Below are 27,739 nucleotides of genomic sequence, written 5' to 3'. Positions count from 1 at the left end.
GATATTGAAGACTCTTATGATTAGTGAAAAGTTTACATTTGGTACCATAAAGATAGTGCCTCCATATCTTAAAGGCAAATACTACCGCTGCCAACTCCAAATCATGAGTGGGGTGGTTCTTTTCACGATCTATCAATTGCCTCAATGCATACGCTATCACTTTATCCCTTTGGGTCAGAACACAACCTAACCCAACTTCTTTAACAACGAACGCGATACTTCTATTGATCGCTTTGATCATCCTTTACTTCAATCATTTGGCTTAAGTCAAATGCTACATCGAACTTGGTTCTCGGAACCACGTAACAAACTCATCGTAGTCGGACTCAATTTGATATGACCACTAGGGTCGGAATAACAATCACCTTCTTAGTCATTACCGAAACGATAGTAATGACAGACTAGAATAAGACGGAATCAATTACTAGTTCCTTGGTAACCTTGTGACTTTCCCTGATCCAAGTGTGAGTCCTGTGCTTCCAGTAGTATAGTTCTCTACTACTATTCACACCTACTCATACTCGTCCCAAATACTGTCTCGTAGTCCCCGAGTCCTAAAATCACAAAACAATTTAACACATACAAATGTGTCCAATTAATCATAAAATTTTCCTAGACTCTACTAGGACTTCTTCCATGAGTATCTTCAATCATCAATTCTACTTCAACTTGGTTGGTGATGGAAATTCCAGACAATGGGACAACTTCAAGAATTACACCAACCATTCATCATCCTGCCAATCGGAGGTGTACTTCAGACGTACCATACCCCTGTAAACGTTTCGTTATTTTATTAGACATATTCTAAAGGCAAGATACCACTCTTACGATATCTTCCGATAGGTATCATTCACTATCATAAACTTTTCATTTCCTCCATCTACTCAATTCTCTACGAGTCTTTACCATAACGTTTTTTTTACACCCAAGCAGACGTTCGGTGTACCGGGCGAGAATTTAAGATAGGAAAGTTTTATTTACGATAGACGTATAATTCTCCTTATCACTTCGAAACGTTACATGCTAGTTCTAATATCGTAGTCATACACTTAGAATCCTAAACACATAAAGTTTCCAGATCCGGTCGGCAACAGACCATAGATCCGAACAAATAATAGCATATAAGGCATCTTTATCGCTATAACATAAAATATTTAACACATAAATCATTTTAGGCATCTTTCCTAAAATAAACTTATGCTCGTGTCTAAAATATAGCAGACACTCATCTCACAATCATCACTTAGCATTCTAAGTTTAAGTCTAGAAATCCTACAAATTCCTAGTTCGCTTAAACTAATGCTCTGATACCAACTGTGACATCCCCAATTTCACGGCCAGAAAAGACCGATTTAATTTATGCTTTTAAAATAATTTCAGAGTAATCATTTGATTAAAAGTGTTGCGGAATTTGTTCCCAGATAAACATGATAACTATGTTATCAAATCATTTCCGAAGAAATGTATTTTGTTCACTTAGACCATTGGGATGTCATTGTCAATACAAAAACATAAGCATAAACAAAAAATTACATTCATTTACACTAGTGATCTACTTCTCTTTTAATCTCTCAGTGTAAAGCATCTTCGTATCGATACCTGTGATACAATTAAACTGAGTGGGTCAGGCTTGGAAGCCTGGTGAGCATATAGGGTTTTCAACCCACATTAAATAATTTATTATGCTTAAACATCAAACAATCAACCCAATTACCCAATCCCCATTGTCTTATTTATTTCTTAAGGATTTACCCTAAGAATCAACTATCACTCATTCCTAAGGATTCATCCTAAGGAATAGGCACGAAGTCCATCGTTGCCCAAGGTTTATACTACAAGCACTAACAACGTCGATCCCCACATACTGATCCTATACAGTGATCTTACTAGATCTAGCCTAAAGGATCGATATGAACAACCAACTAACGAAACTGCTTTGGAAATCCCCTAGCAGTAAACAAAGATCGATAAAGATATCGAATGAATGGAATAAGTTTAACCACGAACCTTTGTTCGTAAAAGAAAGAACCACAAGACAATTAAGTCAGGGGTAGTTATCAATGCCTAGGTTGTGGTTTGAATATCGTGAGGTATGTAGCCCCCAGACGCACCGTATCCAGCATCGAACATTGCCTAGGCTGTGGTCTGAATATCGTGAGGTATATAACCCCCAGACGCACCCTATCCGGCAATAGAAACGCTGACTAATGCCTAGGCTGTGGTCTGAACCCCCAGACTCACCCTATCCGGCATCGGAAATGGAAACACTGACTAATGCCTAGGCTGTGATCTGAACCCCCAGACTCACCCCTATCCGGCATGGGAAATGAAAACACTGACTAATGCCTAGGTTGTGGTCTGAACCCCAGACTCACCCCTATCCGGCATCGGAAATGAAAACACTGACTAATTCCTAGGCTGTGGTCTGAACCCCCAGACTCACCCCTATCAGGCATCGGAAATGAAAACACTGACTAATGCCTAGGCTATGGTCTGAACCCCATACTCACCCCTATCCATCATCGAAAATGAAAACACTGACTAATGAAGCTCGTCTGATCACTTCACAAAAGAAACGAAGACTCCAAAGCTCTTCAAAATAAAAGCATAGGGAAAATACTAATAAAGTACTCCCGTAGGCTCCCGTACCCCGACACGTAATAGTGTCAAAAAGAAGAACTAACGGATGAACATATAGTTCAAAAACAAACACTTAATGAACGTATAGTTCGAGAACACTTTATGAACATACAGTTCAAACATACCTACCAATTACAAGTCTGTTAACGTTCCACTGGACTATCTAAAATAGTCTGTGGCCGTTGTCTATACTCTGCTAGATGACTAGATCATCTTAAACATCGATATCTCTCATCACTTTTATTTCATCACACATCATCTAATTTATCTACCCATGTTTTACCCAACATATTTGTAGATAAAAATACATACACAGTTTAAAACTTGTATAAAATATCAAGTCAACAGTCACCTCAAATAAACAATTACTATATTTACACATAGCACGTATTTTAAGGTAAATACTTCATATCTATGTGTAAGATGAAGGTGACTATACACTCACATGATTTAACGATAACCGGGCAGCACTTCGTTGCCTAAAACGATCGTTTCTAATAAAATTGGGAGTTTTATTGAGAAATCGGGCTCTGCGAGGTTCGGGCTTCGAAACCGAAAAAATAAATTTCCCGGGCACTCCGGGACGTGTTCCGGGCGTTGGAAATGATCTCGGGGCTTCGGGGGGGAAGTCAAAATGCTAAAAATATGAGTTTAGGGGTGAAAAAGGGCAAAATCCCAAAGTTACTCGGGAAGTCTCGCAATCCTCTATTTATAGGGGAGGCTTCGGATCCGGAGCAATGGGAAGCGAGCACGTGGCTCGCATGCGAGGAGGCAGCTGGCGTCGGACAGGTGGCTTCTACACGCGTCGGACTTGCGAGGCGAGGTGGCATCGGACGGAGGCTGCACACGCGTTACACTTCGGGCGCGCCACGAGTCGGACACGCGGCTGGATTCGGTTGGACCACCCCTTCGGATGACTCATCAGATCGGACACCTATCAACCTCGCATGCGAGGCAACGTGGCCGAAGCTGAGCCCTGCGATTTTTCTCGGTTTTCAAGGATTTCTCGATTTTTGAGCCCCGAACTTATAAAATCCATAACTTTCGCATACGAGCTTCGTTTTTGACGTTCTTTATATGCACGCGTAGGTAAAATTACGCTCTACAACTTTCGTTTAGACTTCGTCGGCTAATTTTGTTTTAATTTTTATATTATTATTTTTAACAGATCGGGACAGGAAATCCGTTAAAAATTCATAACTTCTTCATCCGACGTCCGTTTTCGTCAGACTTTTTACCGTTGTACTACTATTTACGAGACCTTCGATTCTCGTTTAGGTCGTATCGCCTAAAAATCACTCGATCTAAAATTCGAATTTTTAGCTGTCTAGTGCTAAGCTGAAACTTCGAAAAATCATAAATTCCTCATACGAAGTCAGATTTGGGTGTTCTTTTTATACCTACTCTCGGTTTAACGAGCACTACGAGTTTCATTTAGATCACTAAGGTTAAAAAGTAGTTTATCAAAAACTCACTTTTTACGACATTCGGCACCGTGCCGGTTTATCGCGAAACTTCGACAGGTCATAACTTCTTCGTTATAACTCGGATTTTGGTATTCTTTATATATCCGTAATACTTGTCACGACCACTACAACTTTCGTAATAGATATCGGCTTTATCTAATATTTATTTTCGACGCTCATTTTTATTGTTAATTAATTAAACCCTAATAATTAATTATAAAACACATAATTTTCACATAATTCCTTTTCATTTCTTCTAAATGAGTTACAAAGGTTAACCTAGACTATTATGTCAATATTAATGCCTAGCCTAGAGACACGGGCATTACAGTCCCATAGAATTCGTCCAACCTATGTTCCAAGGTGATCCATAGCCTAATTGCAATTATCTTATAATTACAATTCCAGTCCCCTAAGTTTAATTAATGTCTTTTAGTCACAAAACTAAATCTTAATTAATTCTTGACTAATTATAATTAAACAATAAGATTTCTCCTTTAATATATTATTCATATAATATATTAATAAATCATAATTAATCATCTTTCTCCATAAATCATCCTATCAAGTTGCTTTGGTGAAGTAAACCCAAAAGGACCATGCACAACCGGGTCAAGTACATACCAAATATAGTTACGTGCTTAGACACTAATCCAACAGTCTCCCACTTGGATAAGTCTAGTAACTATAATGTAAGTACAATCTGATTAGCAATCATAGCTCTCAAAGACGCTGTCGAACTCGGATCTTATCAGCAACCTGTCCTTTAGATAAGGGATCATATATGTTGGATTAGTGTCTAAGTCCATAACTATTTTGGTATGTACTTGACCTGATTATGAGCATGGTCCTTTTGGGATGCCTTCACCATAGCAATATGTAGGATGAATTAAGGAGAGAAAGGTTTAATTATGATTTATTAATATATTATGAGAATAATATATTAAAGGAGAAATCATATTGTTTAATTAATATTAGTCAAGAATTAATAAAGAATTAATTTTGTGACTAAAATAGATTAATTAAACTTAAGGGACTTATTGTGTAATTATAAGATAATTACATAATTGGGCTATGGATCACCTTGGGATAATAGGTTGGACGAATTCTATGGGGAAGCCAATTAGAAATCGTCCAAGGCATGTTCCAGAAGGGGTCCATGGGCTGCTTAGAGCTTAAGCAGTCAAATTAGGGTTTCCTTGTTAGATAACCCTAATTGCCTACCTATTTAAGGAGCCCCTAAGCCCCAAAAACGTGGAAAACTAATCCTTTAGGGTTTCCAGCCGTTTTTGATGCCTCCTCTCTCCTCCCTCTTCATCCAAGTTGCTTAGTGGTGTTTGTGAATCCATTAGAGGTGCAACACTTGAGGCACTAAGCTTTCTGAAGCCAAGGATTGATTGTTATTGCTATATAACAATCAAAGGTAAGATCTAAACCCTAATTTCAGTTATAGTTTATTAGATCTAGGGTTTATGGCTTTGGATTATCAATTGCATGTTCATTAGACAAACTAGATCCAAAGCTATTAGGGTTTGCATGTACACCATATGATTGATGTATTGCTTGAAACCCATCAGTGGTATCAGAGCCTAGGGCTGTTTGTTTGATGTATTTGATGCTATAGTTGATTATTCATGCTTAAAATCGAAATTTTTTGGTTTCTGGGGGCTGGACTCGCCGAGTCCATAGTGAACTCGACGAGTCCAAGCTAGACTCGACGAGTCAGAGTCGCAGATGGAGCAGATTTCGGGATTTTGACCTGTTTTGGTTGTGGATAATTGCCTAAAACGTTTTTTATTAATAAAATCTGATTTTTATCAATATTTGGAGATTATCCTTGCCAAAATAGAAGATAATTGTCAAAATTTAGATAATCTTTTGTTTTATTAGATAAAGATTGATTATTTGTAATTTAGATTTGAAATATCTTGTGAAAAAGTTTCAATTTTCCCCTTTAGGTTTTATAGTTTAAATTTGAACTTAAAAGTTTTGTTTTTGAAATTTGAATAGTTGAACCCTAATGTTTTGAAAGGTTTCAAAACTTGTCCTCAAGTTTTGGAATTTAAATTTTTTGATTAAAAGTTAATTTTTGAAATATTTAAATTCTAAACCCTAATGTTTTGAAAAGTTCAAAACTTGCCCTCAAGTTTTGGAATTTAAAAATTGATTAAAAGATTAATTTTGAAATGTTAAATTCTAAAACCCTCGTATTTTGAAAAAGTTCAAATTACACCCTTATGGTTTTATTTATTAATTAAGGTGTATAATTAAATGAGATTTTATAAACCCATAAAGTTTTGGTTTACATTTAATTAAATTAAAAGTATAATTTATTAAATTAGACCACCTAGTATTTTAAAAGTGTAAAATACACCCTATACTATATATATGTAACATTAAAAGTCTAATATTATATATGTGAGTAAAAAGTCAGTCTTACCGTTAGTAGGCCTCATTCACGAAGCTAGTCTATAAAGGGTGTTTAAGGAAATTGCCTATAAAATGGCGATTGAATGGGTATCCACTCTTACCCACCGCACTCTTGACTAGTGGAGGGTCGTTAGCCGAACGGGTAGGATAGGACGAAACCTTCCATTATAAGTATAATGAAGTACAAAGTAACTAAATGCTTTTATAAATTCCCAAATCATAGTTACTTTAGGCAAAATGTGAAATTGTATGCTAATCCATGGAATTACACTTCACACCCTTGCCAAACGTTAGTGGAGCGTGCGTGGTTAACCGGCACACTAATTTGGGGTTGACATTGGTAGTGAAGGGTGGCTCGATGTTTATCATAGATCAATGGAGCGTGTGTGGTTAACCGGCACATTGATTAGGTGATAGTATCATTGAGTGCATCACGTAGATTCGTATGGTTATTCACACCTTGTTTGTGATCCTCGGCATCCCAGTCGCAAATTTGAAGGGCATAATCGAGATTAAACATGCCATTGAAAAGTTCAATGAATCTCAAAAGACCTATGAGTTTCAATTCATTTAAAACTTAAACTTCTTTTTCGTTTTTCATGGTGGAAATTGGTAAATCGTCATTTGCTTACCTTCAAATATTCTGCAACTAGATTACGGCATCCCTCTTCTAGTTTTTAGAGTATTGTGTTGGATCCTAGCCTTGATGTTTCATTTGGGTGTTACATCAAGGATTCTTATCAACTAACTTGAATTTTCTCCTGTTTTGTAGATGTCTAAATCTTACAATGGTCTTCCCAAGTCCCTTGGAACAAGCTTTCCAAATGAAGATGACGTTCCACGATACGATCAAGGAAATAAGAATCATGCTTCACTACCTCCACCTCCTCCAATTAATCTCCCTAACCCACAAGTTCAAAGGATTGAAAAGTTCAAGCTCACTCAAGCCCTTTTGGCAAGTAAACACGAGGATGGAAAACCTGTGTGTGCACACATCTTAGAGATGAAGTCACACATTGATAGGTTAAGGATGATGGGTGTCGATATCTCAGAAATGTTGGCTGTTGACTGGGTTCTTCAGTCACTTCCTGAATCATATAGTGAGTTCGTTAGAGAGTACTATATGATGGACCATGACGTGACCCTCATTGATTTGACATATTTGCTTATAGCTGCTGAATCAGAAATGATTTGGCGTGCTGCTCGAGCAAATTTGTGTGGCAAATAAAACTCCCAAAATTCAATGGACATTGAAAATGGTGACATTGGAAATCCAGAAAAGGTAAATTCTGAGATAGTTCCTTGTGCCATTCCAAAAGAGTCCATCTGCTTCTACTGCCAAGAGAAGGGGCATTGGAGACAAAGCTGCCATGTTTACCTGAGAGATCTAAGAGATGGGAGAGTCAAGACGTATGGCTCTACTTCAGGTAAAATCTATTAACTAACTCTATAAGTTCCTATTCTTTGATTCTTAATACAGGATGTGATAAGATTACATTTTGATGTTTTTGCAGGATCGAAGAAAAGAGAGGAAGCTTAAGGAAGAAGCGTGCTGAATCTAATCATGAAGAAATGGATTTCGATCGCATGGACTCGAGGATCAGATTTTTGAGCTGCTACTCTAGAGTTAGGATAGAATGATAAGAAATATGAAATAGCATAGTTTTTCAGTTGAATTGCATTGTAAGGACAAACTTTTCCACAATAAAATAAATTTTTATTTTGTCTTATTTATTTATCCTTGCAATGGTGTGTATGAAAAATTGATGTTTGATTGTTTCTATTGTTAGCAATAATGGATTCTTTATTATGTAATTTGTGGAAATGTCGAGAATTTGCCAAATAAGGGAAGATTCTCATCGCCCAAGTTTCAGTTGGACAGAAACTTGGAGTCATGCAACTTGGTTGTGTGATGAATGAGAAACTTCATATTTGGAAATTAGACTAATTCTTTGACAAAGTGTCAAGATAAGGACTAGGAGATCGAGTACACTAGGTTGTGCATTGATCAAGTCCACCACAAGAGTGATAAAGATATTCGTCATGATTTACTAAAGTTTAGTAAATATGGTTATACTTATAAGATTAAGTATAATTCTGAGTTAATTGAAAGAGTTTCAATCAATAGCAGAACGAATAAGAAGAATCAAGTAGGCAGAAAGATAAAAGTTTCTCTATTCTAAGAAGAAGGGAGAGTACCTTTTATTGTGTTTTATGATAAGTCTTAATGATTAAGAACTATTTCTCAATTGGTCCTCTAAGTGAGTCTTAGTGCATTTGTATGTCTAAGAAGAGGAATCGAGAATTATGGAAATAGTTAAATCAATAAGTCAATCATACTTCGTTCCAATATCAAGTCTTAGAGTCAAGATTCTGACATGAGTGACAAGTCTTAAGTAGGTTTATAACACTCGACAAATGTGGAATTTGGAAAAGTTTTCTTAGTCTTGCACATTTGAAATTGGTAAGTTGTGATGTCTTGGATAAGACAAAGACCAACCAGGACCAATTGTGTGAAGTGTTAAACTTGACAAAAGGCTACACTAACTCTTGAATATTTGTTTGTCAAGAAATGTTTCTTGACAAAAGAACCTTATACGTCAAGGAGTCAATGGGAGTCTTAATGGTCTTGAAAAGTTTCAAGAACAAATCAAGAGTAAACCTAGTTAATCATCACTAGCGCACGACTTGAGGCTTATAACCTATCGTGTTGACATTATTTTGTTTCTGTGCCATTCCAATTAAGCTAAATATGTATGTGAGTTCTATGAGTTATCATTTGAATGCATAAAGACAAAGCACCTTGATCAATGGAAAGTACATTGATATGTAAGGGTGAGTTGCTAAAGCACTTGGAAGACATGGTGGGCACTCGTGTTACCATGAGGCAAGAAATCAAGATTGAACGAGTTCAGTCCATATGGTTATGGATTTGTCGCAAACTTTCGTTTTTGACAAATTCACATGGATAGGAACACATACATCATAAAATCTAAGTGTCATAAGGTTTCCCTACTTCATGAAAATGATTGTGAGGAAATGCTTTCACTAAGAGAGATTTTAAGAAGATAGCAATTGTGAAAATTGTATTCTCAAATTCGATTATGATTACGGCATCCCTTTTCATAGTTCGAATTGTGAGATTTGGCAATTAGTCTGAACATTTGGGACTTAGTAACATAAATTCTGAATTGTTTAGACACACATGTGATCTATCTAAGGCAAAAGTGTATGAGCTTAAAAAGCTTAGATAAAGGCTTATCAAAGCATTAGGTATTAGAAATATGAACTTAAGGAATTTAATAAGCATTGTTTTCTGGAAGTTCAATTGTTTTCTGAATACATGCCAAAGCTAGTGGGAGCATAAGTGTTATGCTGGTAAGAAAATAATCATCATGTTAGTGGGAGCATGATTATTATGGTAAGTATTGCAAGTCAGCAATATTAATTATAGAAAACAAAGATTCACTTTGCAAAGTTGCAAGGGTTGAAAAGTTGTTTTGCTATAATTAAGGGAGAGAATATTATACTTCGTTTCAAAATTCTAAAGCTTAGATCGAGAAACGTTAATAAATTTAGTCAAGGATACATAGTGCATTCTCAAAATTCGATTATGATTAAGGCATCCCTCTTCATAGTTCGAATTGTAGGAACAGGGCACATAAAATATTATGGCAGAAGGCTGATAAAGTATCACGTCTTTATGTGAGACATTATGCATCGTGTCCAATACGCTTCGGGTATAGGATCGTTTGCATATGCTATAATATTTGACCATTCTAAAATTTTCCAAATGCCTAGGGCATTAAGAGGGAAAAAGGACTAGAAATGGTTTTGACTAACATAATTAAACAACTATCAAAGGACGATCTGAGGTTCACTGAGGATTTGTCGCTTGTGAGTAGTTGGAAGTATAGTACTGGATGGACTATATTGACATTATTATGAATAGATAAGATTCTATTAAGAATGAGTTGTCATATGGAAAATATGGAAATGTTTCCATATGGGAGTTGGATATTAAGAAATATGTCTAGATTAGAAACTTTTATGCGAGAAGGATGTTCAAAGGAATGTACTTTGAATGTGAGACTTCACGTCTATGGAATTGTCTTGTAACAATTTCCGATAGAATACCTTGTAATTTCATTAGTCGGGTCTTGGTGACTTTCGTGCTGTGACATTACGAAAGAATCATTGCATAAAATGTTAGAATCTGACATATTCTAAAAGTGGTAAGAATTTGGTATTCTTATAGTAATAATAAGGATTGGGGATTGTGAAATGAGTTTCATTGGAAAAAAATTTCAATTGATCTATTTCACAAAGTATGGACCATAGGAAACCAAAGTGTGCATGCTTGGAGCATGGGACAATTGTGGTTATAATTCGAGTAATAAGTTGATTTTCTGAAACAGTAAGCAATGAATAATGAGTAATCAACATGGTGTGTAAATAAAAGTGTTTTTATTTATGCTCAAAAGCTTTGGGGCCATATAGGATTAATATTATTATTGCGTTTCACTTTGCATGTTTTGACTTCCAGAATAACTAGGTTATTCAAACATCCACAGTCGGTCATACGTTGGAAGTAGGTATGAAGGAAGACTGTCATGAATCTGTCTGTAGATTGTCTAAGTGTTTAGACATAGCACAAGTTTGCTGCAGAGTTCATGAGTGCTTTAATAAGATTAGAGTATTGGATCAAACCCACGCTCACTTGAATCACTTCATGGTTTTTTTATCATGAGTAATTATGAGACGATAACATTGTATATTCTTGAAACCGAGACGTGTGAGTTGTTATTTGTTGGTCAGTTGCATATTGATAATAAGAAAACGCACCAGTAACTTGGTGTTATAAAACTTATTGTTGTGTGTGATTCGATCAGTAAATGCAAGCGAGCATTTGAGTCGAAGTTTATCCATTCCTTTTACCCAAAGTGGGATAAAAGCGATATTTGTGGGCCCCTCGATGATTTAGTAATGACCCTAAGCGCTTGGCCAAGCTGGGACTAAGTTGATGTGTTCAATTGTAGTCTGTTGTCAGTCGTCATAAATCGGAAGTCGGGAAACAGTATAGAGAGAATGATCGAATTTCATGTCTTGTGTCTATACGATATCTTGAGAATGGAGGAATATATGATCCCCTATCTAAAGGACAGGCGTATCTGATAAGATCAGAGTTGACAACGGTTTTTGAAAGCTACGATTGCTGATCAGGTTCTGAAGTTATGCAAAATAGTTATTAGACTTATCCAAGTGGGAGACTGTTGGATTAGTGTCTAAGTCCATAACTATTTTGGTATGTACTTGACCTGATTATGAGCATGGTCCTTTTGGGATGCCTTCACCATAGCAATATGTAGGATGAATTAAGGAGAGAAAGGTTTAATTATGATTTATTAATATATTATGAGAATAATATATTAAAGGAGAAATCATATTGTTTAATTAATATTAGTCAAGAATTAATAAAGAATTAATTTTGTGACTAAAAGAGATTAATTAAACTTAAGGGACTTATTGTGTAATTATAAGATAATTACATAATTGGGCTATAGATCACCTTGGAATAATAGGTTGGACGAATTCTATGGGGAAGCCCATTAGAAATCGTCCAAGGCATGTTCCAGAAGGGGTCCATGGGCTGCTTAGAGCTTAAGCAGTCAAATTAGGGTTTCCTTGTTAGATAACCCTAATTGCCTACCTATTTAAGGAGCCCCTAAGCCCCAAAAACGTGGACAACTAATCCTTTAGGGTTTCCAGCCGTTTTTGATGCCTCCTCTCTCCTCCCTCTTCATCCAAGTTGCTTAGTGGTGTTTGTGACTCCATTAGAGGTGCAACACTTGAGGCACTAAGCTTTCTGAAGCCAAGGATTGATTGTTATTGCTATATAACAATCAAAGGTAAGATCTAAACCCTAATTTCAGTTATAGTTTATTAGATCTAGGGTTTATGGCTTTAGATTATCAATTGCATGTTCATTAGACAAACTAGATCCAAAGCTATTAGGGTTTGCATGTACACCATAGGATTGATGTATTGCTCGAAACCCATCAATATATTCCTCCATTTTAGATATCGTATAGACATGAGACATGGATTAAAATCATTCTCTCATTTTATGTGTTTTTTCCCGATTTCCGATTTATGACGACTGACAACATACTACAATTGAACACATCAACTTAGTCCCGGCTTGGCCAAGCGCTTAGGGTGTCATCACTAAATCATCGAGGGGCCCACAAATATCGCTTTTATCCCACTTTAGGAAAAAGGAATGGATAAACTTCGACTCAATGCTCGCTTGTACTCACTCACCGAATCACACACAACAATACGTTTTATAACACCAAGTTACTGGTGCATTTACATATTATCAATGTGTAACCGACTCACAAGATACAACTCACACATCCCGGTTTCAAGAATATAATATATTATCGTCTCACCAATCACTCGTGATAAAATCCATGAAACGATCCAAATGAGCGTGGGTTTAATCCAATACTCTAATCCTATAGCATCACTCATGAAGTCTGTAGCAAACTTGTGATATGTCTAAACGCGTTAGACAATCTACAGACGGATTCATGACAGTCTTCTTTCATACCTACTTCCAAAGTATGAGCGACCGTAGAGGGTTTGAATAATCTTATTATTCGGGAAGTTAAAACATGCAAAGTGAAACACAAGAATAATACTAATCCCATATGGCCCCAAACTTTTGAGTATAAATAAAACACCTTTTATGTAATCACCATATTCATTACTCATTATTTGTTGTTTCGGGTAATCAACTTCTTACTTGAATTATAACAACAATCGTCCCATGCTCATAGCATGCACACTATGTTTTCCTATGGTCTTTACTTTGTGAAATAGATCAGATGAATACATTTCCAATGATGCTCATTTCACAAGTCCTAATCTTAATCAGTTAGTGTAAGAATACAAATTCTCGCCACTACTAGAATATGTTAGATTCTAACATTTTATGCAACGGTCCTTTCGTAATATCATAGCGCCAAAGTCACCAAGACTTTGCCAATGAAATTACAAAGTGCTTTATTGGAGATTGTTATAAGACAATTCCATAGTCATGAAGTTTCACATTCAAAGTACATTCCTTTCCTTCTTGCATAGAAGTTTCTAATCTAGACATAGATTCTTAACGTCCAACTCCCAATAAGGAAACATTTCCATATTTTCCATATGACAACTCATTCTAAATAGAGTCTTATCTATTCATAATAATGTCAATACGGTCCATCTATGACTATACTTCCAACTGTCCACAAGCGACCAATCTTTGGCGAACCTTAGATTGTCCTTGACAGTTGTTTTAATTATTTTAGTCAAATTCGGTTCTATTCCCTTTTTCCCTCTAAATGCCCTAGGCATTTGGAAAATTTTAGAACGGTCGAATATTACAGCATATGCAATCGATCCTATACCCAAAGCATGTGGGATACGATTCATAATGAAAAACGTGATACTTTACGAGTTTCTTGCTATAATATTGCCATAATATTTCTATTTGACGTGTTCTCAAAATTCAAACTATGAAGAGGGATGTCGTAAGCATAATCGAACTTTGAGAATGCAAATAATAAATATATCCTTGACTAAATTCAATTAAAATATCTCGATCTAAGCTTTTAGATTGGAAACGAAGTACAACATTCTCTCCCTTAATTATAGCAAAAACAACTTTTCAACCCCTGCAACTTTGCAAAGTGAAACTTTTGTTTTTCAATAATTAATATTGTCAACTTGCAATACTTCAATAATAATCATGCTCCCACTAACATGATGATTATATTTATCCCAGCATAACATTTATACTCCCACTAGCTTTGACACGTATTCAGAAAACAGTTGGACTTCTAAAAGACAATACTTATTGACTTCCAAAGTTCATATTGTTGGATTAATGTCTAAGTCCATAACTATATTTGGTATGTACTTGACCCGACCCGACATGGTCCATTTGGGTTGCACTTCACCGACACAATTTATATGGATAGTCTTTTGAGAATAGTATATTTATGATTTATATTAATATATTATAAATTCTAATATATTAATATGGAATCATATTATTTAATTAGTATTGATCAAGAATTAATTTAGAATTAATTAAGTGATCAAAAAGAACTAATTAAATATGGACTCTTATAGCCAAGTTCATTTAGGTTGGGCTAAGCTTTCATGGATGGTCCATGGAGCTTTTAACCCATGGATCCTATGTAAATGAAAGGTCATGGGTATTAGGGTTTACATGGATGTAACCCTAATCCTCCATAATATATAAAGGGGTCCTTGGCTCACAAAATTGGCACAAGTGTGTGAAAATAAGAGTGGGCCGATTTTAGTGTGCATACATATTCTCTCAAGTTCTTCCAAGGTGTTTTGGTGATTTGTGATTCCATTTGAGGCTTCCACACTATTGGGGCTAAGCTCTTAAAGCTTGAAGACATCAAGCTACATCAAAAGGTATGTCATCTAACTAGAACTTTGTAGTACAGGTGCTTCAAAATATGCTAGTTAGGATGAAACCTTGGAATAATTAATATTTGCATGTATAATAGAGAAAACATAGATCCAAGGTTTATAGGGTTGCATGTACACCATAGGAGTGTTAGAATGCCCAAAACCCAACACATATTTCCAATACGATGTGCTTCGATAAGCCTTTATCTAAGCTTCTCAAACTCACACACCTTTCCTTAGACAGCTCACATGTGTGTCTAAACCGATTCAGAACTTATATTACTAAGTCCCAAATGTTCAGACTAATTGCCAAATCTCACAATTCGAACTATGAAGAGGGATGTCGTAATCATAATCGAATTCGAGAATGCAATTTACATAATCGATATCTCCTTAAAATCTATCTTAGTGAAAGCGTTTCCTCACAATCATTTTCATGAAGGAGAGAAACCTTATGACACTTAGATTTTATGGTGCATGTGTTCCTATCCATGTGAATTTGTCATAAGCATAATCATAAGATAATGTTTGTGACGAATTCAAACTCTTATGGACAAAACTTGTTCATTCTTAATTTCTTGCCATCAAGGGTCCTACCATTGCTTCCAAGTTATTTAGCAGCTCATCTATGCCAGTCAATTTACTTTCATTGAACAAGGTGCTTGCCTTATGCAGTCTATTGAGAACTCTTAGAACTCATATGCATAATCACTCAACTGGATTGGCATAGAAATAAAATTTTGTCAACACGATAGGTTACAAACCTCAAGTCGTGTGCTAGTGTCTAATAGATTTACTTCTTGATTTGTTCTTGAAACTTTTTAAGATCTTTAGACTCCCACTGACCTCTTGACATATTAGATTCTCTTATCAAGAAACATTTCTTGACATAAACAAATATCCAAGAGTTAGTGTGTGTCAATATCAAGACAAAACTACGCGCAATTTGGTACTAGTTGGTCTTTGTCTTATTCAAGACATCACAACTTACCAAAATGTGCAAGTTTAAGAACATTCCTACTTAAGATTATGTCACTCAAGTCACAATCTTGGAATATGACTCTAAGACTTGATTTTGGAACGAAGTACGATACATCTTATTGACTTAACTATTTCAACAATTCTCCATTCCTCTTCTTAGCCAAACCAGTGCACTAAGGTATCCTTAGAGGATTAATTGTGATATGGTTTCATAATCAACAAGATGATCATAAAACACAATACAAAAGTACTCTCCCTTCTTCTTAGATTGGAGAAACTTTTTATCTTTCTGCCTTCATTGATTCTACTTATTCGTTCTGCCATTCATTGAAACTTTTCAATGATTCAGAATTATACTTAATCTTGTAAGTATAACCACATTTACTAGACCTTTAGTAAATCATGACAAATAATGTGATTGTTATTTATGGTGGACTTGACTGGTGCACAACATTGTGTACTAGTTCCTTTAGTCCTTCACTTGACTCACATACTTGTGTGATCAAGGAATTAGTCTTAATTTCCCAAGTACCAAGATTTCCATGCATCACATGATTCAAATCATATGATTCCAAGCTTCTGTCCAACTGAAACTTGGGCGATGAGAATCTTTCCTTACTTAGAGAAATTTGACACTTCCATAAATAACATAACTAAGAATCATATCCATTTATAGAAATACACAAACATCAATTTTTCACAACGATTTTATTGCAAGGACATATATAAAAAGACAAATCAAAAAATTTATTTTATTCATAAAATCAGCGGAAAACATGTCCTTACAATGCAAAATCAACTGAAAAACTATGTAATCAAATATTCCTAACAAATCTATCATAACTTTCTAAGCTCAAAATCTGATCTTCGAATCCATGCGATCGTGATCCATTTCTTCGTGATCAGACTCATCTTGCTCTTCCATCAAGCTTCCTCTCTTTTCTCTGATCCTGCAAAACATTCAAATGTAATCTTATCACATTATGTATTAAGAATCAATGAATAAGAACTTAATGGAGTTAGATAGTGGATTTTACCTGAAGTAGAGCCAAACGTCTTGACTATCCCATCTCTTAGATCTCTCAGGTAGACTGGGCAGCTTCGTCTCCAATGCCCCCTCTCTTGGCAATAAAAGCAAATTGACTGTTTTGGAACAGCACACGGAACTACTTCAGACTTTTCCTTTCTCTTATGATCAAACTTTTCGACCATGGCATGCCTTTCGTTGCCATTGCCTATGTCCATAGAGGTTTGGAAGGTAGATCCACCAATCAACTTTGCTTCTCCAGTGCGCCAAATCATTGCTGATTCAGCAGCAATAAGCAAATAGGTGAGATCGATGAGGGTGACGTCGTGGTCTATCATATAGTACTCTCTTACGAACTCACTATATGAGTCAGGAAGCGACTGAAGAACCCAGTCAACAGCCAGCTCCTCACAGACAACGACTCCCAACATTCTTAACCTGTCAATGTGCGACTTCATCTTTAAGACGGGTGCACAAACTGACTTTCCTTCTTCATGTTTACTTACCAAAAGGGCTTGAGTGAGCTTGAACTTTTCAAGCCTTTGAACTTGTGGGTTAGGGAGAACAATAGGAGGAGGTGGAGGAAGTGAAGCATGATTTCGTGTTCCTCGATCGAATCGTGGAATATCATCTTCATGTGGAAAGCTTGTTCCACGAGATTTGGGAAGACCATAGTTGTCATACTTTGACATCTACAAAACGGGAGAAAAAATTCAAGTTAGTTGATTGATTGAGTCCTTAATAAATCACCCAAATGAGATATTAAGGCTAGAACCCAACATAATACTCTACAACTTGGGATAGGGATGTCGTAACCCAAATTGCAGAACATTTGTAGGTAAGTGAATGACGATTCACTAATTTTCCACCATGAAAAACGAAAAAGAGATTAAGTTTTAAATGTATTGAAAACTCCTAGATCCTTTGAGATTCATTGAACTTTTCAATGGCATGTTTAAATCTCGATATGCCCCTCGATTTGTGACTGGGATGCCGAGGATCACAAAACAGGGTGTGAATAACCATGCAAACTTACATGGTGCCCCCAATGTTACAGTCATCTATTCGATGTGCCGGTTAACCACATACGCTCCACCGAACTATGACAAACATCGAGTCACCCTTTGCTACCTTTTCTTAGAGCTCATTTAGTGTGCCGGTTAACCACACACGCTCCACTAACATCTTAGCGAGGGTACAAAGTGTAATTTCATGGAATTGCATCAATTCACTTTTGCCTAAAGTAACTAAGATTGGGAATTTTTTGTAAAACATTTAGTTACTTTAATATTATTATACTTTTAATGGAAAGGGTTTGCCCTATCCTACCCGTTCGGCTAACGACCCTCCACCAATCAAGGAAGCGGTGGATGAGAGTAGGCACCCATTAAACGGCCATTTTATAGGCCATAACCTTATACCCCCCTTATAGATCGGCTTCGTGAATGAGGCCTACTAACGGTAAGACTAGCAGTTTAAGTTATATATATATATATAATATTAGACTTTTAATGTTATATATAGTATAAGGGTGTATTTTACACCTTTTAAAATACTATGTGGTCTAATTTAACACGTTACACTCTTAATTTAATTAAATGTAGACCATATCATTATGGGTTTATTAACTCTCTTTTAATTATACACTTAATTTAATAAAACCATAAGGGTGCAATTTGAACTTTTTCAAAAAATTAGGGTTTTAGAATTTAACATTTTAAAATTAAACTTTTAATCAAAAATTTAAATTCCAAAACTTGAGGGAAAGTTTTGAAACTTTTCGAAACTATCTAGAGTTTAGAATTTAAATATTTCAAAATTAAACTTTTTAATCAAAATTTAAATTCCAAAACTTGAGGGCAAGTTTTGAAACTTTTCAAAACACAAAGGATCAAATAGCAAATAATTTTAAATTAAACAATTAATTTAATGAATATCTAAATTTGACCTAATCAAAATTATTTACAAGATAATTTACCAAATAATTTAAATAATCAACTTTTATCATATAAGGAAATTATTATTCAAACCATGGTTGCAGAAATCGGGATTAATCGGCGATTAATCGTTGATTAATCGCTTGGCGTTCTCCAACCGTCGATGATTAGGGCATTAAACGGAAATTTAGGATTAATCGGGTTTGGCGGGATTAATCGGCCTTGGCGGGATTAATCGGTCAACAAAAGTCAACAAAAGTCAAAAAAAGTCGAAAAAAGTCAAAAAATGTCAAAAAAATGTCAAAAAATTTTAATAAAAATTTAAAAAATTTAAAAAAAAATTCAAATTTTTTTTTCAAAAAACAAACTTTTTTTAATCTAAAATTTTCAAATTTTCAAAATTTCGAATATAATACCAAAATTTTCATATTTTCGTATTTCCAAATTTCCAAATTACAATTTTTCTTATTTTCTAATTTTGAAGTACTCTTTTTTCTTAAGATATATTAATATTTAATTAATTTTAATATTTTATTAATAATCTATGGTCCCCGATTAATCCCCGCCAAGACCGATTAATCCCTTAACACCAGTCGACCGTCGAGCTACCGTCGAGCGATTTTTACAACCTTGATTCAAACAATTTGAAATTATCTTTTGTTTTGGTAAGGATAATCATATAGAAATAATAAAATTCGGATTTTATCATAAGAAAACGATTTTAGCAATTATCCTTCAGCAAAACAGCAATAAATCCCGAAATATCTTCTGCCTGACTCCCGGACTCGCCGAGTCACTACCTGGACTCGCCGAGTTGGGCAGACTCGCCGAGTCCAGATACTGACTCGCCGAGTCGGGTAGGGCAGAGGCCAGAAACTCGATTTTCAGCAGATAAAGAAGCATTGCATCACATAAAACAAAAACCAATCAAGGCTCTGATACCACTGATGGGTTTTATACAAAAGAACATCTTATGTGCTCATACAAACCCTAATGCTTGGATCTAGGTTTCTCTATTGTACATGCAATTCATCCAAGACTCAAGAACCCTAATCTGGCATATGAATTTCGAAATTATCACATAAGAGCAAATCTACATGATTACCTATTCTTCAATAGCTTGAATCTTCTTGTCTTTGGAGCTTAGAGTCACAAGTGTCACTCCTCTAATGGTTTACAAACACCATAAGCAAGAGAATGACTTATGAGAAAGAGGAGGAGGCACCAAAAAACGTCTAGGATTCTCTTAGAAGTGTTAGCCACGTTTTTGGGGCCTTAGGGGTTCCTTATATAGGTAGGCTATTAGGGTTTTCAACTAGGAAACCCTAATTTGGTAGCTTAGGCCATAAGCAGCCCATAGACTCCCTTTAGAACACCCCTTGGACGATTTCTTTATGGGCTTCCCATAGAATTCGTCTAACTTATGTTCCAAGGTGATCCATAGCCTAATTGCAATTATCTTATAATTACAATTCCAGTCCCCTAAGTTTAATTAATGTCTTTTAGTCACAAAACTAAATCTTAATTAATTATTGACTAATATTAATTAAACAATATGATTTCTCCTTTAATATATTATTCATATAATATATTAATAAATCATAATTAATCCTCTTTCTCCATAAATCATCCTATCAAGTTGCTTTGGTGAAGGCAACCCAAAAGGACCATGCACAACCGGGTCAAGTACATACCAAATATAGTTACGGGTTTAGACACAAATCCAACATGTATTAATCACAATTTTTTTTATCTTTTTTTTTGTAAAAGACAAAAAATGCCCTTATCATAAAAAAAAATAGCCTTTATTTGTTCATGTAAATTTTGTAAGAAACGAAGAATGTGGGAACTTTGACACCATTATTTTGATGCATCCGGATACGGATAGCATATTGGATGATCCGGAAATGACTGTTGGTGACGGTGTAAATACTTACAAGGTAATCACATTTCTTTATCTTTCATTTTCTTAGATAATTTCATTTATAATATTTTGATTTTAGTCATCAGGTACACAAAAGTAACAAATATAACTACATACTATTGTGCTTTTGATCATGCCTTCATTTATTACAAGGGACACAATAAAATCAATTGGATCTTTCCTCTAAGGCGTATAAAGGCTTATAAAGGTTGTATTCAATTGTTATCACTTGCAATGTTAACTGTTTGGATTTGGTATTATTCTTCAATTTAAGGATCCAACTGTAGATGTTTAAGACTAGAATATTGGAATCAACATCATTAGCAAAAAAAAAAAATGTAATTTTGAAAGAATCTCTTATTTATGGATTTGAAATGCTTAGGATGTGCAAATGTACTGAGTTGTATTTTTTACATTACATATATAAATGACTTCAAATAAAATTGTTCTACTCCTATCTATATAAAAATGTCTTGGGGTAAGGTGAAATAAGAAAGATAAATTAATTTAATACTTTTAGTTGTTATTATTGTTTATGGACTAAGTCGAATATGTTTTACGATGATCATCAATAAAGCTTAAGGACAACAAACAATTCTGAATGTAGCTAAATATCTACCAGAATCGGCATTCTCGCACGGACAACTTTACGTTGCATTGTTCAGTGTGACATCCTGAAAAAAAAAGTTCAACGATTTTATTGCACGATTAATATTGTATAGTCAACTATTAGTAATTACATGTATCCACCACTCCAAAGGGAAGTAACTCGGGTTGGAATCTTGGCATGGTGTCAACTGAAAGGTGACACCGGCCTCCCAAAAGGCCCCTTTACATGGTTGTCCTACCAAAAACATAACCCTTATTGATAATTGTTTAGATGTAACTATTTACGCAAAAGAACTAATCTTTTCTAGAAACTAATTTTTAAAAATAATATTTGCACCCGTCGCTAGGCGCGGATAAATGGCTAATATATGTATATATATATATATATATATATATATATATATATATATATATATATATATATATATAGAGAGAGAGAGAGAGACACACACACCTTCAGCGACGGAATCAGCTACAGATTGTATCCGTAGCTAATTAATGACGGCTTACCGAGAGATCAGCCACGAAACGCACAAATATTTCGACCAACGTACTTATAGACTTTTAGAGAGGTATTACCGTGGGATCAACGACTGAATTGCAAGAATTTATCGACAAAAAAGTTCTCTCGTTAATCCGTTGCAAATTAAAACATTTTAGTGAGGGAACAACAACGGACTACCAAAAATCACACGCCTTTTTTTTCTTATCCCTCGCCAACCGCTCACAGAAAATGGACGCCTCCTTTTTTTTCATTTCCCGCTTTTCTCTTTTTTCTTTCCCTCATTTTATTTTCATCCCCAAACTCTAAACAATTTTCTCCAAAAGCCCTAATCGACCTTTGTCGACTCAAATTCCTCCTCCCCCCGGAAAATCACCTCCACCACCGTGCACCTGCGTCGTCCCTCTTTGAAGTATACTTGAAAAGTATAGAAAACCCTCATAAATCACATCATCGCTTGCTTTCCTCTCGGTCCATCTGCTTTCCTAGTTGACTCGCCGTTTCCCTGCAACAACATTTGGTCTGTTGGTTTATCATTTATCGTGAACTCTAGCCTTCATCACCTTCCTAGTCTGGTTTCTAGTTGTCTATAAGTTCTATTTTCATGTAGATCTCTTTCTTCTCTTTCATTTTAGATCAAATCATAACTCGTTTTTCTAAGCTATGCCTTCCTTAACTCCATAATTTTGGTTTTCCTAGGGATTTCTTGTTGCTTACGTACACTTTCTTTTTCCTATTACAATTTAAAAATCTTGCAGGATGAATTTGTATGATATGAATTTGGTACCGGGTGTAAGCATTTGACAAGGGGCTTAATGTCAAAACGACAACAATATGTGGAGTGGCCAGAAGATGTGTTGCCAGAGCAATTAACCATTACAACGCTCATCTACTCGACTATGGCAAACAAACATCTCAGTGTAATTAAATTTACAAATTTCTTCATCTGATTCTTTATTTCTAGATTTTATCAACTTTGAAGATGAAAAACATTATTATATATCTGCAGATAATCTCACAGAAGCGCTTCTCTTTCTTTCTCATTTCATGGGAGATATTCATCAGGTATGTGATAGTAAGCAATTTGACTTTATTATCTAACAAGTTAAAAAGACTAATTTGCCCCTGTTACAACCGCTACATGTAGGATTCACTTCGGATAGAAGTGGGAACACGATTAATGTTCATTGGTTCACAAGAAAATCAGAACTTCATCATGTAAAACTCCTAAAATAGTTATCATTATGTAATATAAATTAAGATTGATCTCGTTAAACTAATGATCAAAAGATACATACAATACGTTATGCAGGTTTGGGATGACAGCATAATTGAGACTGCAGAAGAAAGATTCTATGATTCTGATGTTGAAAATCTAGTCAAAGCTATTCAGATTAACATAATAGTATTACTGCATATTTACTTTACATGATTTGTTTAATAATTTGAAAGTTTTTTTTTTTTTTTTGACATTTTAATTAGTATTTTTATACATTTTGTTTGGCAGAAAGAATGGGCAAATCAAGTTCCAACATGGGACAAGTGTATCAAAAATCAGAATACTTGTCCCAACATGTACGTGAAACCATATATAATACATAGATGCAAAAAACAATTAGAAAAGAACATTTTTTTTTAAAAATTTGATTACTTTCAACAAATATGAAACTGAAGGAATAAAAGCAGCATGTAGTTGGGCATACAAAGGAGTTTTGGGAATGATTATGTTCTTGGAGATGACTAATTTTTGTCTCGTTTACCAATTGTTAATTGGCGATTAGCTCAAAGTGGTGTTAGATTGCCATTTTGCTTTAAGTTATCAGCAAATACTAATTAAATACTAACACAAATCATATATATATATATATATATATATATATATATATATATATATATATATATATATATATATATCCTTATACTAATAAATAAATAGTTTTAATCTCATTTTGTTATGTGTCATTTTAATACAACTCCATATTAATATTATGCCATGTGTCAAAGAGATATATTAGGCAAATGACTATCACAATTAATGAGGTTAAGGTTTTAATCAATAGATTTTAAACTTTTTATAGAAACATTTACTTTTTAATTATATGTTAAATTTGAAGTTCTAACTAACTCTAAAATTTTAGTATATCTCTTAATTAATAATTTATTTAAAATTTTTTATTCAAAATAATTGATTAATATTGAATAATTTTTGCTATGAAAATTAAATTAATTTTGTAACCGTGGTTCCCACGGGTTATAAACTAATATATATATATATATATATATATATATATATATATATATATATATATATATATATATATATAGACAACTCTTGCTTCAAATATATATTAGACGATGAACCACCTGGTACTTTCTTCTTGAAATTTATTATCTTGTTCTCTTTTTATGTGTTTATAAACATTAAATTTTTAGTCTGTAAGGTTTCTAATTTATTAATTGTTTGAAATGGTAGTTAGGTCTCTATTCATTCTAGAGAAGAAGATGATATTGAGAATTTGACAAGTAAAAACTAGTGTGATGGCAGGAAAGAAAGGAGTTACTAACGAAGAAAAAGCTCATTTGATGAATGAAAAGAAACAACAAAAAAGAGGTATGTGTTTTAGTAATTTTAAAAAATATAAAATTGCATTTAATAATGTGCTATGTATATTAACATACTGATAAATAATACATCTTATATTTAAACAAGAGAAGTTAGAAAAATTAGCTCTCAAGGCACAAGCTGCGGAGATGAAGAAGATGCAAAAAAGAAATTCAAAGTTATAAAAAAAGAAGATTGTATTTTATTTTTTATGCCTGATCTTATAATTGATTCCATGCAGTAAAAGAGGAGTCAACAAGAAAGTTCTTAAAGTTCTTTTAATAGAACATAAGGTAACTTTCTTTCTTTCTTTCACCTTTATCATTTATATTTTTTAAACCATTTAACTCACATTTATATATAGTGAATTCTCTATGTGTTGACCAAGGTTTGACTGTTGTTCAATGTTGTAACTTTATCTTTAAATTACGGTAAAATCTTTTTTTAATGATTATTTTATCTTTTTTATGTGTTTAGACATTGTCCAAGTTTCAATATATTGATCATACAGAGAGGGGGATCAGGGGAATAATGGAAGGAAGAAGTCCCAAAGTCTTATGTCTGCTGCCAACCGGGACAAGTAAGTTCTTTAAAGATTTAATCGACCATTTTGATACATAATTTAGTTAAATTGTATTTGGATTTACTTAATTTCTTTCTCTTAAGCAATGTTTGGTATGAAGGGGTTGAGGTAATGATTCATTCCATTACCTTGGTCATTCCATTCCATTCTGTCTAAGCAAAGAACCTTAGAACATACATCTTGTTGGGTGTATATGTTTAAGAGATTACAATTTCTGACGACGAATTTGCAAACACAGGATTTTCTTTCACCAACATGTATTATCATTTGCTTTTTGGTTGGAATTGGAATTTAATTCCATTCCAGTCCCGCATTTGGTTTCAAATGAGTAGACACTAATCTCTTTTTTATCAACAGAAAAGCATTGCTTCCAACAAAGACCCTGAATCTAGCAAAAAGCAGGAAGACATCAAGCAACCAAGTCTCCTTCCATTGTAGGAAAAACTAAATGGAAATTGGTTCTCCCAATTCCATGGGATTGAACGGGAATTGGAATCCCAATTCCAAGATATCAAACAACGGAGAATGTGTATGCGGGAATGCAAAATATGAGAGGAAATTTAGAATTATGGTACATTATACCTTGAAATCAAATATCAATCAATGTTAAACTTTGATATTTGATGCTTATGGATGTTTTGGTAAACTTTGATGGTTAGATTCTTTTGATATTTTAATGTTAAAGTTTGGTTTTGGATTGCATAATTATTGGATGTTTTTGGTATTTAAATGTTAATATTTGTTTTGGGATTATATAATTATTTGATTTTTTGGTATTATTTTGTTTTAGATTCAAAACAAACAAAAATATGATATTATGTATTTGCAAGGGAATAGCTACGGAAAGAAAAAAAAATCACATCTTAAATTTGTGAGAGATCAGTGACGGACAGAAAAAAAATCACATCTAAAGTTTGAGAGGGATTAGCAACAGAAAAAAAAATAGATATAGAGGTTTGCAAGGGATTAGCGACGGAATATTGGTATTAGTCTCTAATGTCCTAACTAACAGTATTAAGTGCCATTTTGCAATGGATATTCTGTTGCTAAGGTCGTCGCTAGAAAGAACTAATTTGTCGCTAAATCCCTCGCTAATTCATTAGCCACCCTTTAGTTCGCTATAGAGTAAGTTTGTGGTTGATTCGTCGCAAATGATCTTTAGCGACGGATTCGTCCGTCTCTAAAACTCATGTTTCTAGTAGTGATATTACAGTATTTGTATTACACTAGGACTCTCTTAGCAGTTGGAATACTTTCTTAATTTATACTCACATAACTTGTATAAATATATGATGAATAAATGAGAAAGGCAAGGAAGGAATTACAAGTTCTATTATGACTAAATCCTTCTCATTCAAAATCAATCATCTTACAAGTTCTATTATTAACTCCACGAGGAGTTGGAAGGCATCTCTGGTGTTAATGTGGCTGAGGTGGCACTTTCAGCTTTTCCCTGCAACAACAACTATTCAATTACTAGATATGTTCAACTTCAAACAAAACTAAACTCATCTCAAATGATCCTGAAAAAAAAAACTTACATCTTGGAATCCAAATAATTACATTGCCATCACGCGACCATGTAACAATATTGTCATGGCTAAACTTGCAAAAATCATATCATCTTTGAGCAGAATAAAAACTAAAGGAAGTAAAAAGCACTTGATGTGATGTGATTAACAACTGACCAGGAAGTTTTCAATTTTTGTACTTTCTCCTATGTTGATGTTGAGGTGTCTGAAGAGTGAAGTCAAAGACCTTGACAACATAGACCTGCAGCAACAAACAACAATGTAAAACAACACGTTTGCTGTGTGATTCTGATGAAAGAAAAATAGAGGAAGAAAGTATTTTGTATCACTAAAAACTACACTAATATTCATAAAACAAAAGACTATAAATAGCCTCACTCACATACCCAATGGAGGTAATAAAAAAACAACCTAGAAACCTGTCCACTACTCCTCGAGAATAGGACACATTTAAATGACTAAGTATACCAGCTTTCAGCTACTCTAGACTTAGCCAAATATCCTTTAATCAAACAATAAATAAATCAACCAAAAAACCCATACCCATAACCCATTTAATCATCAAAATTACCCAACATTACCCGTGGAAAAGAAGAGATGATGTGAAGTGAACATACAGAGACAATGATCAGGTACCAACTAACCTGAATTATACATAATTCACATCATTCTCATTACCAGCCAAATGCCAATACATAAATTTCATGTATTCCAAACCTGCAAGCAAGTCCTTCCATCTTATTCAAAACGTTTCCTAGCTATATATATATATATATATATATATATATATATATATATATATATATATATATATATATATATATGTTTGGTATGGTGTCTTGCAAATGTATCAGAGAGCTACCAGTAACAAACACACTTCCATTGGAATTGTAAGCACAACAAAGTATTTGGTTGTTTTTTGGAACACTACCCATTACTCGAGGAACGACCACCATTGTTGTTACTCCCTACAAATATTTCAATGAGTTATTAAGTAGGGTTTAGAA

The 27,739-nt window shown here is 34.4% G+C and overlaps 2 long non-coding RNA genes across 8 annotated transcripts; one reads left to right on the top strand and one right to left on the bottom strand.

Annotated features, from left to right (window-relative positions):
• Positions 1–22,220: 22,220 nt before the first annotated feature.
• On the top strand, positions 22,221–25,905 carry LOC145167913 (uncharacterized). Of its 6 annotated transcripts, none has more exons than XR_013741515.1 (9): positions 22,225–22,621; positions 22,774–22,935; positions 23,025–23,080; positions 23,163–23,233; positions 23,328–23,590; positions 24,493–24,626; positions 24,859–24,910; positions 25,095–25,197; positions 25,558–25,905. It is a non-coding gene; the product is annotated as an uncharacterized LOC145167913 (long non-coding RNA). The 6 variants fall into 6 exon arrangements; XR_013741516.1 differs by having other exon boundaries at positions 22,226–22,535; XR_013741513.1 differs by having other exon boundaries at positions 22,230–22,935; positions 23,328–23,420; positions 23,523–23,590.
• A 569-nt stretch (positions 25,906–26,474) lies between these two features.
• Positions 26,475–27,180, bottom strand: LOC145163243 (uncharacterized). 2 transcript variants are annotated; one of them, XR_013739670.1, is made up of 4 exons: positions 27,119–27,180; positions 26,889–26,973; positions 26,742–26,800; positions 26,475–26,653 (listed from the first exon to the last, which is right to left on the bottom strand). It is a non-coding gene; the product is annotated as an uncharacterized LOC145163243 (long non-coding RNA). The 2 variants fall into 2 exon arrangements; XR_013739669.1 differs by lacking the exon at positions 27,119–27,180 and having other exon boundaries at positions 26,889–27,052.
• Positions 27,181–27,739: the final 559 nt, after the last annotated feature.

The sequence above is a fragment of the Lactuca virosa genome, chromosome 3 (assembly GCF_052849685.1).
Source record: "Lactuca virosa cultivar CGN04683 chromosome 3, Lactuca_virosa_CGN04683_v6, whole genome shotgun sequence".
NCBI lineage: Eukaryota > Viridiplantae > Streptophyta > Magnoliopsida > Asterales > Asteraceae > Lactuca > Lactuca virosa.
This window is presented reverse-complemented; position numbering and strand designations above follow the sequence as displayed.